Genomic DNA, 13,345 nt, shown 5'->3' with positions numbered 1-13,345 from the left:
AATCAAGAACAAGGTGCCAGGCTAAGAATGAGTTCCATTGTTATAAAATATTAGCAGTCTCTCTTTAATTTGCCCTACACACATCTTCCATATTGTCTTTTCTCAAAATGTCAATATTATCAAGCCATTCCTCTGATGGCAAACCTAATGCTTCCCATGGTTTTCTGATTTGGGTTTTACCTTCTTAACCCGATTTCAAAGCCCTTCATAACATACTTGGTCCTTCCTCCACATCCTTGTTTCCCACAAACATAATCATCTTCCCCAACCCATTACTCCGTTCCCCCTTGGGTCCACACTCTACAGTAGACATGTCTCAGCTTTTCCTCTGTGTTTCTCCATTCATGGAGTGCCTATCCACCTCCAGCTTTTCTTATCTATGTTCAATCCATCATTGTTATCTATGTTCAGTCAGTCCCTTTTCATTCATGAAACCTTATCCAGGGACTAAAGATCACACTACTCTTTCTTCTCAATGAACTTGCACAAGCCTAAACTACTCCAGCCCTTAAGTATGCTGTATGCCAGCATTCTTAGTTTAGACTTTGCAGATTGGCCTAGTGGCCAGTGACACCCAAAGCCAATGACCTTTTCTGATGTATAATTTTGCTGAAGGCATCATGGAATTGTCTCAGGGAGCAGTCACTTGCTTTCTCATATATGGCTGTTCTCACCAAGTGATTTTAATATTTTATTATTTTAAAAGAAATATTTCTACCAGAAATAGGTTTGAGTTATTAAAAGAGTAAAGGGAGTAGAAGATGATTCGACAATTAATAAGGCATCCTAAACCAAAAAAATAAGAAAAAAAGGGTAAAGATTTGAACAAAGAGTGAATATTTAACAAACAAAAAAGAAGTGACCTAATAAGGATATGCAAACTGAAATCCTCTTGGCATTCTCTAGGATGTAGAGAGCCCTCCTAATTGGTATAAATTTTATTCATCAAAGGAGACATATGGTAAGAGATGACATTGACTGACCAGAGTTATTTGCTGTGTGTGAGATTTCATGTTCAATGCCCTGTATCAGATAACATTGTTACTACCCTGTGAAGTAGATGCTATCATTTTCTCTGTCTTACGGGAAACTGAGGCACAGAGATTTAACAGGCTTGCCCAAGCTAACATAGCTGGTACATAAGTGGAGCTGGGACACAAATCGCAGTGGTCTGATGCCAGACCCATGTTTACAATAGCCATTCCTTTAAAGATTAAATTACTAGAGGATACTAAAGAGAAAACTAATTAGTGAAAAGATGGCATGGCCCCAGTTGGAAATATGACTCCAGAGAAACCCAGCAGTCTGTACAAACATTTTTGTTTTCTGAAATATGAGGGCCTGCGCTGCCCTCAGATGGAACCTTTGTGCCCTTTAGCAGTCTATTCTGTGTGCTCTGGTATTGCTTCTGTCTGTATGTTTATTTTGTTCTGTGCCTAGATTACTACATCTTGGGTAATGTAAGTGCTCAGCCTTTTTTTTTTATAATTTTAAAAATATATTTGAGAGGCAGAGAGAGAGAGAGAGATTGTCAGTCCCATCTGCTGGCTTACTCCCCAAATGTCCACAAAAGCTAAGCTAAAGTCAGGGGCTAGGAACACAATTCAGGTATCCTACGTGGATGGCAGGAACCCAACTACTTGAGCCATCACTGCTACATCCAAGGATCTGCACTGGAGGGAAAGTAAAGTCAGGAGCCAGAGCTGGGCATCAAACACAGGCACTCAAATATGAGACATGAGTACCTTAACTGGTGCCATCTAGGCTAAATAATTTTGTCTTTTTTTTTTTTTGAGACAGAAAAAAGGAAGGAATGGGGGCAGGAACTTAATTTCATGAGTATTCCAGACCTGGAAACTCACGTGTAGCAAAAGGTCAACATTTCTTTGCACAATCAAGGAACTTTAAAGAGAAATTGAGAAAAAATTGAATGGTTGTTCCAACATTTATGTGAGTACAGAGCAGTGCATCTCAGAAATATGAAGGGAAATAACCAAAGAGCATTGGAAATCCCTATTCATGAAATTCACCACAATAGAAACTAACAAAGTTAGTGTTGTCATATCTTTAGTCAAACACTAGATGATTAGTTGGCTTATGTTTAAGGATGGTAACACATTGCTATAGATTGAATGTGTGTGTCCTCCCATAATTGACAAGTAGAAATTTTAACCCTGAATATGATGATAGTAGGAGGCGGAGCCCTTGGACAGTAATTCAGTCATGATGCTCAAGCCCTCATGAACGGGGTTACAGCCATTATAAAATAAAGGTCAAAAGAAAGTTCCTCTCCCCTTCCATCAGCTAAGGATGTAGTAAGAAGACAGCTGTCTTTGAACCAGGAAAGGGGCCCTCAGTACTGAATCTGCCCATACCTTCATCTTGAACTTCCTATCCTTCAGAACCATGAAAAAATACATTGCTATTGTTTAGAAGCCATCTAGATTGTAGAGTTTTGTTATATTGACTCAAAGAGACTAAGATAGAAATTGGTACCAAGCCTTTCTCTGAAGGGAGGAGAGAACTTCCACTTTGACTACAACCTTGTCTAAATATGATCAGAGTTGGTGAACTCAAAAGGCTTCCATAGCCTTGGCAACTCATGACAAGAGCCTAGGGAGATTACTGATGCCAGACAGGAGTGTCAATTGGTAAAGTCAACAACAGGAGTCACTGTGCACTTACTCCTCATGTAGGATCTCTGTCCTTAATGTGCTGTGCATTGTGATTTAATGCTATAACTAGTACTCAAACAGTATTTTTCACTTTGTGTTTCTATGTGGGTGCAAACTATTGAAATCTTTACTTAATATATGCTAAACTGATCTTCTGTATATAAAGAGAATTGAAAATGAATCTTGATGTGAATGGAAGGGGGGAGGGAGAGGGAAAGGGAAGGGTTGCGGGTGGGAGGGAAGTTATGGGGGGGCAGCCATTGTAATCCATAAGCTGTACTTTGGAAATTTATATTCATTAAATAAAAGTTAAAAAGAAATTGGTACCAAGAAGTGGGGCACTACTGTAACAAAATCTAAGAATCCAGAAAGAGCTGTAGAAATATATAATGAGATAGAAGCTAGATGTCTTTTGAGGTGCATGCCAGAGAAAGGGAGGAGAGAGAGAGAGATGTGAATGAACATTTAAGGATGAATCTGGAGATGTCTCAGAAAACCTCAGTCTTCTTAGAGGATATCTAAGCAAACACAGAGCGTTGGTAGAAATATAGGCTGCAAGGTCATTCTGATGAGATCTCACATAGAAGGGAACATGGAAACTGGAGGCGATGCCACCGTTGATACAAAGTGGTAAAGAGTGTGGCTGAATTGGGTTTGTGTTCTCATGTTTTGTAGAAGGTAGAACTTGTGAGTGATGAAATTGCATATTTAGCTGCAGCTGTTTCTAAGTACATTGTTGAAATTACAGTCTGACTTTTCCTAACTACTTACAGTAAAATACAGAAAGAAAAATGATTTAAGACAGAATTGTTCATCTAAAAGAACATGTAATTGAAAGATTTAGGCCATTTTCAGGCTATACATATTGAATAAGAAAGCCTGCTTGTGAGAGAACCCTAAAAATGTGGTCAAGAAACTATTTGATGAGATTAGTATGGCTTACTCACCTCAGCTGAAGCCAGGAGCTCTGCTGCAGTACACCAAAAACTGACTCTGACACAGAAGACAGACTCTGAAGGTAATTCAGATGTTGAGGCCGGCGCTGTGGTGTAGCAGGTGCAACTGCCGCCTGCAGTGCAGGCATCTCATATGAGTGGCGGCTCCATTTCCAATCCAGCTCTCTGCTATGGCCTAGGAAAGCAGTCGAAGATGGCCCAAGTCCTTGGGCCCCTGCACTCATGTGGGAGACAAAGAGGAAGCTCCTGGCTCCTGGCTTCAGATCGGTGCAGCTCTGGCCATTGCAGCTAATTGGGGAGTGAACCAGTGGATGGAAGACCTCTCTCTCTCTCTCTCTTTCTGTCTCTCCTTCTCTCTCTGTGTAACTCTGACTTTCAAATAAATAAATAAATATTTGAAAAAAAAAAAGTAATTCAGATGCTGTTAGGGCTGCCTTTCCCATTATAGGCCCAGAGTGCAAGGGCCTTGGGAGCGGGGGCCGGGGTGACAAGGAGTTATCAAAGGAAGGACCTCTTGTGCCTGTTGTATGTTGACTAGCACAACCAACACTGAGGTTCCTGCTCCCCATGCTCGAATTCTGGGTTTCTTGGCTGCCTCAGGTGCAGCTCCAGTGGGAACTGGTGCAGCACAGGCTGTGGTATCCACGCTCCAGAGGGCATGCAACTTGAATGAAATCCACACGGTGCCATCTCTAATGATACACAGAGAGCTGTGGCATGGCAGAAAGGTTCGGCAGAGCCCTTGTGAATAGAATTAACGTCTTTATAGAAGAAAGTTATACAATTTCCTTGCCCCTTTTACGGTGGGTAGATACAATGAGAAGACAGTCGTCTTAGGACTAGGATGCAGTCTCACACCAAATGCAAATTCACCAACATGTCTTGATCTTGGACATCCCAGAATCCAGAACTGTGAGAAATTCCTGTTCATGAGCCACTCAGTCTATGACATTTTTGTTATAGCAGCCCACTGCCTAAATAGCACTGACAATGTGCTAAATAGCACTGACAATGTGAAAAATAGAAATCTTGCAGCATAAGAGTCACACCCAGTGTGATAAGGTGCTCATGGCATGAGGGACAAGTAAGGAGTAGAAGCAAACAATTCTCCCCTCCAAACCCTGTTATTTTCTAGACACTCACTCTCCACCACGTTCTCATCAAGGAGAATGGTGAATAGAATTACTCTCATTAAGTGATTTCCTCCTGCCCTTCCTCTGCCACCTTCTTTCTAGCACTCTCTGACCACGAGCATGCACTTGCATTTGGGTAACAGCAATTGTGTACGACATGACCTCGCTTTGTATGGGAATGGGCTTGGTACGCTTTAAAGCCACAGGAAATGTTGCTATTACATTTATCTCCCATTCTTCTTAGGACCAAGCATGGTCCTGAGTCATAAAATTACCTGCTAAACACTCCTAGATTTCTGACTTGAGTTTGGCTTGACATTTTCACATTTGATTGAAAGCTAGCTTGAAGTCTGTCTATAAAGAAACTCTTCATATTAACATGAAACTGGAAAACCTCACTTTCTATCAGTTCGGTAAATAACTCAGTAGGTAAGAATCTGAAGGCTCCTTTTTTCTTTCAAGTATGATCAATTAGATATAAAAGAGAGAGAAATATGCAAAACATATGAAAATAACGTCAGACACTGAAAAACACAGGAACCGATTCTTTTTTTTTTTTTTTTTTATTTTTATTTTTGACAGGCAGAGTGGACAGTGAGAGAGAGAGACAGAGAGAGAAAGGTCTTCCTTTGCCGTTGGTTCACCCTCCAATGGCCGCCGCTGCAGCCGGTGCACCGCGCTGATCCGATGGCAGGAGCCAGGAGCCAGGTGCTTTTCCTGGTCTCCCATGGGGTGCAGGGCCCAAGCACCTGGGCCATCCTCCACTGCACTCCCTGGCCATAGCAGAGAGCTGGCCTGGAAGAGGGGCAACCGGGACAGAATCCGGCGCCCCGACCGGGACTAGAACCCGGTGTGCCGGCGCCGCAAGGTGGAGGATTAGCCTATTGAGCCACGGCGCCGGCTCAGGAACCGATTCTATACAACATGAACACAAATTCATCTGGGTGCTCTCCAAGAAATCAGTCAACTTTGACCTTTGATTATGCTGATACTTTTTAGTTATATAATTCTTCATATACATTTTAATTTCTTTGGAGAGTCCTATATTATACAGTGTATAAAGACATAAACCTCTCACCAACTGAAATCAATATATATATATATATATACACACACACACACACACCATTGATGTAAGGCATACAAAGAATAAATGGTGAAAAGAATTGGGATGGGAATCACTGAAATAGTCTGTGCCCAGACTGAAAAGCCTGTTACTGAGATGTACAAGAAGGAGCTGAAAGACGAAGTTGTTCTTGGTGATGAGTAAAAATGAGACTAATTCTTTTGTGGTTTTTTTTTTTTTTTTTTTTTGACAGGCAAAGTGGACAGTGAGAGAGAGAGACAGAGAGAAAGGTCTTCCTTTGCCGTTGGTTCACCCTCCAATGGCCGCCACGGCCGGCGCGCTGTAGCCAGCGCACCACGCTGATCTGAAGCCAGGAGCCAGGTACTTATCCTGGTCTCCCATGGGGTGCGGGGCCAAGGACCTGGGCCATCCTCCACTGCACTCCCTGGCCACAGCAGAGAGCTGGCCTGGAAGAGGGGCAACCGGGAAAGAATCCAGTGCCCCGACCGGGACTAGAACCCCGTGTGCCGGCGCCTCTAGGTGGAGGATTAGCCTAGTGAGCCGTGGTGCCGGCCTAATTCTTTATGTTTTTAAAGATTTATTATATTTATTTGGAAGGCAAAGTTATGGACAGAGAAGGAAAGAGAGAGAAAGAGATCTTCCATCTGCTAGTTCACTCCCCCAAAGGACATGATGGCCAGGGCTGGGCAAGGCTGATGCCAAGAAGCCTGGAACTCTACCTGCGTCTCCCATGTGAGTGGTAGGCACCAAGCACGTGGGCCATCTTCCACTGCTTTCCTAGGTGCATTGACAGGGAGCTGAATGGGAACCAGAGCAGTTGTACTCAAACCGGTGTTAATTTGGGATGCTGATGACACAGGTAGGGGCTTAACTCGCTGCATCACCACACTAGCCCCAAAATAATATCACTTAAAGAGCCCATGAGGTGGAAATGGCAGAGAAGGTTAATATTACAAAGAAAAATCGGAGGAATGACTGGTGCAAAAAGGCAACATTTAGAGAAGCATAGTGAGTGATTACAATTATTAAAGACTCAAGAATGAAACAAAAGACTTTAGGATTTATTAACAAAGAACATATTCTCTGTATGAATTTTGAGGAATTGAAGAAATTTTGGGATGCTTTTCTGCAGACAAAACTGTTCAGCCTCACAGCACTGGAGGAAAAGGACACCCAATTTTTGGAATAACTCTTTACATTCATGTCCCTTTATTCCTACCACAATACTTATTGGGCACATCTTTGTGCTAAAGATACAAAAGTTAACAAGGCTAAGAAACGGCAGGTGGCAGGTATCAATACTATTTCACAGGTAAGAACCCTTGCCACTTTAGTAAGGTGAATGGGCCCTCAAATGAGTCTTTTTTTTCTATTTAAATAATAAAGGTAATGTTTTCCTTTAAGTAGCCATATTTCCACTTGAAAACCAATATTAGGTACCTAATTTTTAAGTCTATTATCAATTTGAATGCAAATTTATGTCTAAGTCCAGTAGAGTTTTCCAAAGGCAGAATGAAGAAAAACAAAAGGTTAAAACAAACCAATCTTTGGGAATAGAATTGCTGGAGTTCTTCAGTTGCCTTAATAAAATCTATCATGGCTGTGATTATCTATATATTTTTAAAAACAATTTACCCTTTAGGTTGAACCATTTCATCCATTTTCTCATCTAAAAAGAAAAAAATGAAGAAAAATGTCATGAGAAGAATGTTTAGTACTGAATTCACCATTGTCTGTTGGGAATAATTTGAATCTAGAGAAGAAACTAAACATGACATAAGATTTTGACTTTCACTTTACAGAGGAAGGAATCTTTAGTAAAAAAAAAATGAAAATATAAAGCAATACTTGGCAAACATTTGGAAAGCCATGCCCATACTTATAATCAAAGAATTTATTTGTTGACACAATCTTCTCAGATTTTCTCTAGGTAGTTTTCTTTTAAAATAGACAGTGTTTGGAGATGGAATCAAGGATATTATGCAAATGTATGAATCTTAATGAGAAGTTCATTATTGAATATTTTGATGTGAATTTCAGGACATGATAAAAGACCTTGGGATTTATGAGACATAAAAGAAAAAAATTCTGCTCTTGGAGAACTTGTAAATTGCAGTAAAAGAACTGAGACCCAAATGACAGTAATAATGTAAAGCCAGATTGCATTCTGCTTTAGAGGAATCAGAGCTATGTGATAAGCTTGGAATGATGATCAATATTTGGAATACCAAGATAGGCAAGAAGGTAATTAAGCCCATTAGAGACACAGTTAGCAGAGATATATAATTTGGGAAATTATACTTTTGGATATTGTGGAGAATTTTTTTAAGGCTAATGGATTTGCAATGATATCTATTAAAGCACAAAAGACATTTTGCCTCAAGGGAATCTACTAAAAAATCAAATATACAAAATTTTCAGTAAATGTAATCCAGAATGCAAAGATAAAGTGGAATATGTTGGAGAATAAAGTGGTGTTGTGACTTCCCACTTGGAATTTATAATAATTTTTCATTCAAAGAGTTTTAAGCTATTAATTTCATATCACAACTCCATATGAAGCAAGTAAAACATTTCTGTTGTGTTTGCCCGAGTTCATTGCTCATAATAAGGCAAGGCCAAATTGAGAATGAAGGCAAGCTACTTTGATAAATCTCTGGACTTCTCAGGTTTCATACTATGACCCTTGACAGCATTCCAGTAATTTTGATCCCTAATTTACTATTGGGCACCATCTCTTTATTTTAGCAGGAAGGACTCTAAATTAATTTTCACTAAGTGCCTTTAGGGCCATGGATGTTATTGAAATGTGCAAATTAATACATTATTTATTGTTTATAACATGAAATATTACAACTTATATTTGGTAGTTACACTGCTCTAGCTTGTAGAAAAACTTGCCATATATATGAAAGTAAATACCTTACCTAAAGTAATTCCTTATTTTTTAATGAGGACATATTGGAAGAAATTTCATCAATAATGGAACATCCAATTACTGGTCTTCTGGATTAAGGCATTCTTTTATTGCCAGATTGTAATGCTAGAGTGTGAAGTTCAAACATTGCCAATGAGATCTCAGACTAATTAAATGATTATAGCCTAAGGGGAAGGGCAGCCCAGACTCCACTATTAATCTTCTCAAGAATAGCCTGTATGTGTGATGAGCACATGAGTACATCTACCTTATTTCAAAAGAAAACATGGAAGGAGTTGGGGGGGGGGGTTAATTTTCTAACAAAACAAGAAAGATGGAATTTCTTTATGAAGAACTTTTTAAGTTTTTGTGGAAGTCATATTCATACTTAGGAATGCTTTAGTAGGTTAAACCCAAATATCGAGAGGTGGCACAGAAGTAACAGTGACAATAATGACCACCAGTGCTTTTATGTGCACTACTGTACTTCAGGCACTCTGCTGTGTTTGTCTATCCTCATTTTATAGAAAAGGAAACCAAGGCATAGAGAGATTAATGATTCCTGAAGTAGTTGGTGGACTGTAGAGTGGATGGAGATTTTTACAGCCTCTCCTTTTGGTCATTCACTCCGAGCCACCCCTCTCTAGATAGTTTTATTCTCTATTACTTATTATTCTCATCACCTGTCTGTAGGGGAGTCAGTAGTAATTTCGGGATATGAATGGGGGTAGGAAACTAAACTGAGTCAGAGAAAATTACTTCCCCCCTAGGAAGGACTTTCTGGTTCCTAATATGTGGAAATGAGACTTCATCCCAGGAAGGCCGGGACAGCAGTTTCTCAGTGCATGAACAAGCTGTCTGTAGTCATACCTCTCCTCCTAGACCATAGCTCTCCACCAGGCTTCTTACCACCCCTTTTATGACCCAGGAAAAAAATCTAGCACAACATCTTTAAGTCTTTATTTTTGGTGCGTCTATCCATTCTTTCAACAGTTTTGTATTTTTCTAGTTGAGAGGAGTTACGGATGTGTCTGAGCATTGCTGGGTCCAAAAAACATGAATCTGAAATTTTCCTCTGCACACTTTATGTGGAAGACTCCTGAGATCAAGTCAAGCCAAGCCATAATTTGGGAACAAATGGAATCTCTAAAAGTGTTCTAACATCTTAAAAAATTAAAGTTTTAGTGATGTTTCTTTAGGAGGCTTTAATTTGGGGGTGGGGGGGATTGTCACATGATATTAAAAATATTTTTATCCTATCACTTTGAAAATTATTTTTGTCTTCCAAGATCCTTCTTTTAGCACCCTCGGTCATTATTGCGTCATTTCTCTTGTGAAGTTTGTCTATCTAGGACGAGCTCGTGTTTGTGAGGGAAGGGTAAGCTCATCTAGATCTTACAGAACATGGGCCCTGGGTGTAGAAGTCATAGGTTTAAAAAAAAGCCTCTAAAGTTTAGGAAAAGATGTATTCCTTGGCATTTACAGAGAGCATACACTGGCCTGGAAATCATTGAAGAGTTGTGTTCAGACTGGTGATGATCGAAAGGAGACAAATAAATGCAGGGCTTGGGACAAGGTTTACCCCATGATGGGTATGGTGGAGTGTTCAATGATCACTGTGTGAGACAGTTACTTAAAATCAGCCACAGCCAATATCACATCTGCTACAGATGTACAAATGGAATCATCATGGTTTGGGGTAACTCATTGGGTTCAAGTCACTAAGATTCTCATTTTGATAAATTATATTATTCCTTCAAAGAGATCTGTAGTTTTAGAGGGAACCAAAAAAAAAATGATTAAATGCTGAGGCTAGAAGTAGAAAGTGAATTTTCTCTTTGGAAAGGCTGTAAAATTTCCTACACAATGACCAGCTAACCTGAAATTGGAGACAGGAGCAGTAGGCAAGAAGGAGCCAATGTGCCAACATACTGTACTGCCCACTCCTGTCTACTTGATAGGGTACTTTTTTATTTTTTTTAATTTTTTTTTTTTTATTTTTGACAGGAGGAGTGGACAGTGAGAGAGAGAGAGACAGAGAGAAAGGTCTTCCTTTTCCATTGGTTCACCCTCCAATGTCCGCCGCGGCCAGCGCATCGCGCTGATCCGAAGCCAGGAGCCAGGTGCTTCTCCTGGTCTGCCATGCGGGTGCAGGGCCCACGCACTTGGGCCATCCTCCACTGCACTCCCAGGCCATAGCAGAGAGCTAACCTGGAAGAGGGGCAACCGGGACAGAATCTGGCGCCCCGACCGGGACTAGAACCCGATGTGCCGGCACAGCAAGGCGGAGGATTAGCCTAGTGAGCCACGGCGCCGGCCAATAGGGTACTTTTATTCCAAGCATTTGACTGGCATTTGACACTGCTGCCCATTACATGACACAGTAATGCCTCTCACAACCAGTAGCTTAGATCTTCTGTCAGAAGCACATGTGAGGAAAACAGGTGAAGCCCTGGCCAAGATCCCTGTCACAGTCCCAGTTCTCTTGATCCACTTCGGTCAGTTCAGTACAGCTGTAAGTCCCTTCCTGGTTTTGGATTCTCCTCTATGACACCACTCTCTCCTGCCACTGTATCCCACTTATTTTCAGGAATAAACACAAGTTTTTTTCTAAGCCTGAAAATCTCTGAGTCCAAATTTACAACCTAGGGCTCAACTGCTATTTTCTTCTCTTAATTTTGCCACATACTATACATCCAGTAGAACGTGGTTGTAATGTTGCCCCATGTCAGTTGGTGCTTCTAATTTGTGACTTCTATTTATATAAAGTGAATTCCCAGCTCTATTAATCCTGCAAAATCCATGAATCCTTAATGTTCAGTTTGCTTAGAATGAGTAACAGTGTGTTTGTTCCTACACTTGATCTTAGCCAAAAGGCCGGGACGCGATTGTATTTGTTCTTCTCACATGTACTTTCTCTCTGAGCTGTGGACGAGCTCCTTTTAGATAACTTGCCTTATATCTCGGATGATTTATTCACTTTCATGTGCCCTAGAATTTATTGCTAGAGGTTGACACGAATGCTTACAGTTTCGGCTCAAATATAATCTCCTGAATAGCAATTAATAAATAAATGATGGTAACTGTTGTTGACAGAGAATCTAGGCTTTCTCCTATAGTTTTCTTCATATTCTCACAAAACTTCATGTCAGACAACCTTAGGGGTTTTACAGTGTAAAATATTTTCTATAAGCTCCAGAGGCTTTTACTGTTGTTTCAGTACCCCCAAACCTTCATGCTGCTTTTTGTTTTCTTGTTAGAAATAATCTGTTCAATTTCTGTGTCTTCAACTTGCCTTCCTTCCTGGAAAAATAAAAAATACGCTTCTATCTGAATGGAATAGTAGCCTCTCCTCTGTATTTATGATTTACAGGTAGCACCTGAAATGTGGCCCTGATATTTCTTACATTTCTTGGCTTAGTCTCATGTTGGTTGCATTTATTAAATATTTACTGTCACCTATGAAATATGGTGTTTATTGTCATCACGTATATTATTCAAAGTGTGAATTTGCCTGCTCTGAGTTCATGATGAATCTATAAAACAACATCCAATTTTTGCAGTTTTTCTTTTTGTTTGGACTCCAGGACTCATCTAGATTAATGTGCCTAGTTTAGACATGAGGCAAACAGACGCTACTGTAAGTAACTGGTCAGTGACCAAGTACATCTTAGGCGGTGTAGTGTGTCATATAGAGCAGAAAAGCAGGCACAGGCCAGTTCCCATGTTGGAGATTTATTGAGTGCTCAATCCAGTTATTGCATTTCTCTGTGCCCCAGTTTTCTCATCTGCAAAATGGAACTAGTAATGCAGGTAGCACAGTTTTAAGGATGATAATAAGTTAACATAGGCAGAATGGTCAGTGTGGAGTTTGGCACAGAGTAAGCACTCCATGCATTGTTAGCTGTTATCATTATCATTATTATTTGCACCATATTTCAGGACATATGGGAGAGTGAGTATTGCTATTTAAATTTATGTGGGTGCATGTAATTATTGGGCCTTTGTTGTACTTAATTTGTGTTGCTTGTGATCCTAATACTGAGTCAAACAACTAGTAGTAGTGTTCATGGTTATCAGTGGTGGTAGAAGAAAAAAAACAGTGATAAAAGCAATGAAAAATGGTGCTGTTTATTGAGCCTTACAATGTGCTAGGCCTTGAAGTAGATACTTTATGTACATAAAACTTACCATGTGCTCAGCTTACATCTATGGAAAAACTGCAAGATAGTTTATTTCCAGAAATCCAAGTATAACCCCTTCCCGACAGTAATAGTACCTAGAGAGAAACATGAGCTTTGGCCCTAGTAGAAAAGTGTTGAATGTGGAAACAAGGGCTCTGGTAGAATTTTACCCATTTTAAAATACCCCTTGTGCTGCTAATATTTATATAAGCTAATCCTGTTATTAATAATCAGGAGACTGGTGGGGGGTGGATGTCAAAAAGTGGAATGCAAAAGGGTGGGTGGATGACAAGATAAATCATACAAAGTGAAAAATATTAGATATCAGAAACTAGATTGCTAAAGTTTGCTTATGTTTTGTTTTCTGTTTTGCAACTCTGTAACACATAAAAA

At 40.1% G+C, this 13,345-nt stretch overlaps 1 protein-coding gene across 8 annotated transcripts in view; it reads left to right on the top strand.

Moving 5' to 3' along the window:
• The window catches only part of PARD3B (par-3 family cell polarity regulator beta), a 1,151,792-nt gene that overhangs the window by 782,677 nt on the left and 355,770 nt on the right, over window positions 1-13,345 (top strand). The window lies entirely within an intron of this gene.

Source organism: Oryctolagus cuniculus, chromosome 3, assembly GCF_964237555.1.
Source record: "Oryctolagus cuniculus chromosome 3, mOryCun1.1, whole genome shotgun sequence".
In the NCBI taxonomy this organism is placed as follows: Eukaryota; Metazoa; Chordata; class Mammalia; order Lagomorpha; family Leporidae; genus Oryctolagus; species Oryctolagus cuniculus.
Note: the sequence above shows the minus strand (reverse complement) of the source record. Positions and strands in the feature narration are given on the sequence as shown.